Source organism: Cucurbita pepo, chromosome 1 (genome assembly GCF_057944985.1).
Source record: "Cucurbita pepo subsp. pepo isolate OVF chromosome 1, ASM5794498v1, whole genome shotgun sequence".
Lineage (NCBI taxonomy): Eukaryota > Viridiplantae > Streptophyta > Magnoliopsida > Cucurbitales > Cucurbitaceae > Cucurbita > Cucurbita pepo.
In genome coordinates, this window is record NC_141798.1 from 13,362,445 (window position 1) to 13,365,626 (window position 3,182).

At 29.9% G+C, this 3,182-nt stretch overlaps 1 long non-coding RNA gene across 1 annotated transcript; it reads left to right on the forward strand.

The window, feature by feature from the left end:
* Positions 1 to 859: 859 nt before the first annotated feature.
* LOC147794806 (uncharacterized) lies at positions 860 to 1,408 on the forward strand. The gene is made up of 2 exons (XR_015422561.1): positions 860 to 948; positions 1,025 to 1,408. It is a non-coding gene; the product is annotated as an uncharacterized LOC147794806 (long non-coding RNA).
* Positions 1,409 to 3,182: the final 1,774 nt, after the last annotated feature.

Consider the following 3,182-nt stretch of genomic DNA (forward strand, 5'->3'; position numbering starts at 1 on the left):
AATTTACCTATGTATAATTTTGAAAATTTGTGCAGCTGGTTGGATGGTGCCTCTAGCAACCCACGCAAAACAATGTGATGTGAAGATGTTTGAATATGCATGCGACACCGCTGGATGTCACCAAAAGTGCCTAGAGGTTTATCCAAATTCAACATCTCAATGTGTTGAAACTCCTGAATTTTTCACCAACTTTGCTTGCCATTGTTTCTTCCCTTGCGAAGAAAATTGAGTTTTGATGTGATGCTCTTCTTTTCCTTATACTAATCCACATATCGTAATGCCCTAAAAGTCCACCCGTTTCCTAAATAAAATGGTCGGTGACTTTCCTGTTATTCAATTTGTCATTATGGTTGCTAGTGAAAAGTGTGTATAAAATAAGATGAAAACCAACTACCCTAACACGTGCTCCATGGTATTCATGCGTCACTTCCGTTATCCGTAGAAGGATGTCTTGCTTTTATCTGAAACGTAAACATAGCACCTGACTTAGGTACTTTAAGAAATACTTAATAAGTGACTTCACTGTTAGAGTCGTGAATACAAATATATGCAACATATTTATTAATTAAAAAAAATTATTATATTATTATTATTAAATATTTTTTTTATTGAACGAATTCACATCGCTATCCATATAGCAAATATATAAAATAGCTGTTAATATAACAAATAATGATATTGACAGAATAACCCTAATGACTCTGGATCCAAGACGGAAAAAAAAGTTGTAACTTATCATAATTGGCCTACTTTCCAAATAAAAGACAAATTAACTTAGTGTGTTGCCTTATTTGAAACCAAATATTTTCATATAAATCTTCGATTCAAAATGAAAGTATCCTACACCTTTCAATCACAGATCAATTTCAGTTTATCATTGCTTTTTATACGAAATGGCAAAGTTTTCTTACTCCCTATTCTTCATTGGTTTCCTCCTCCTTTTCTCAGGTTTGTTTTTTTAGATTTAGAAACATCTTATTTACTTTCAAGAATTTCGTTTTAATAACTATTTGATTTTTGACAGCTGCATGCATGTTGTCGGTCAATGCAACACAATGTGAAGAGAAGTTGTACGAAGGATGCGTACCTAAAGACTGTAGCGAGAGATGTTTACAGAAGTTTCCCAAATCAACATCTGAATGTGTTCCAATTGGACAAATGCCATTTAACTATATTTGCTATTGTTTCCATGATTGCTAAAAGATGATTAATTCTCGTTTTTATCACAGCCTCTATTAAATAAAACGGTTGAATGTCTCTATGAATTCAACCAATCCCTTGTAACTATTTTATTTTTGCTTTTGTTGTTGCTTCCATGATCGCTAGAAAGTGATCAATTCTGGTTTTTACCCGTCTCCATTAAATAAAATGGTTGGATTCCTCTATGGATGCAACTTTTTTAGCATAATTCTCCATTTCATTCCTTCTAGCGTGTCTTAATTTGAACCGCTAACTTGACCTACTAATATAATGTGTTATAATAAAATAAATCCAACTACTTTTAGAAAAGTTGGAAGTAGAGAAAGTGAATATCTATATTCCGTCATATGTTTTTTTAAGGATTAAACTGCTAATTTCGATATAATTTAATTTATAAGCTACCAAAATTAACGTTTCATAACTTGTAACATCATTAGTAAAATACATAGATGAAATATAGTATTTTTGTTAGAAAGGAATATTATTATGGAATACAATATGTAACGTATGGTTGTTATACTAAATAATTGACAATCTGATTCAACTCTTTCTCATCAATCTTTATCTTAATCATAAATGAAATTATTTGTCGATAGGTTGGTGGATTCAATCCCTATATTAACATAAATTAGTTATTAATAAAAATAAATATTTTTTTATTTACAAAAATAATCGGAGGGAATATATAGGCTTTCGAATCAACTCCAACTCAAGGTCATTTGTAATTAAATTTGCGGCATAATAATACATTTTTTTTAATTTAAAATAACATTTTATTTAAATAAGACTTGCACTAAAAAAAAAAATGTCTTTTTTTTAATGGATAGGGAGACTCAAAACTCTAATTTTTTTTTTTAATAACTTATAAAAAAAAATTATTTTATTATTAGTAGCTATTTTAAATTATTCAATCACTTTTATTATTTATTTATTTATTTATTTATTTTTGTAGGGAACGAATTCACACACAGATATATATATATATATTTTTTCTGATCTAGTAGATAAGTAGTGAATGTAAATTTAATCTCTAGATGGATAATATATGTCTTAATAGTTAAACTATATTTAGGTAAAAAAGAGATGGTTCTACAATGTTACAATTCTTAACTACCTATTTTACTGTTAAATTTTTATTAAATATCTATTTTGCCCTTTGGTGTGTTGATATCTATTTTGCCCTTGGCTGTGTTGATTTGACATAATTCTTTGAGTTGAGATGACATTCGAGAGAACTTATACAATGGAGATGACTCTTTCCGAATATTCCTGCGATATAGTCACGTTACTTATTCCTTGGTGGTAAGGGTGAATATTATTTCCACAGATCAACACGAGTCATTCCAATATGTTTTGTCCTAACTTACATGCATTCTAAGGAAATTGTGAGGAGGTCACCCTAGATACAATTATTACAAGGAAAACACACTAACGTTTGAATAGATAATAACTTGTAATTTTTTAAAGCTTTTTTTTAACCTCCTATCCTCAAGATTATTTTCATCTAGACATAGCCTCCATTCATTCATTTACTCTTTTATTCAGGTGTCACAATCTTTAATAGTTGTAATTTATAGGACCATACATACTACTCTGGTCTAGGTAGTTAAGGTCATGCCATGAAAAAATTAGTTACATTCCATAGGAGTTTGAAGCTACCATAATTGCCCTACTTTCCAATGAAGATATAAAAGTTATTGTGTCACCATATTTGTTAAACAAAATGTGTATATAAATACACTCTACAATGGCAAATGAGCAAACCAACTCTACATTCAAACACATAAAATTTAGTATATTATAACACTCATATTTTAGGAGATGGCGAACTTCTCTTGCTCCCTCTTTGTTCTTGTCTTGGTTCTGTCAGGTACATATGGTTGTTTAGATGCCTTTAAGTTTTGTGTTGTAAGCGTGGATGGGTATTAAATTATGTATAACTTTGAAAATTTGTGTAGCTGGTTGGATGGTGCCTCTAGCAA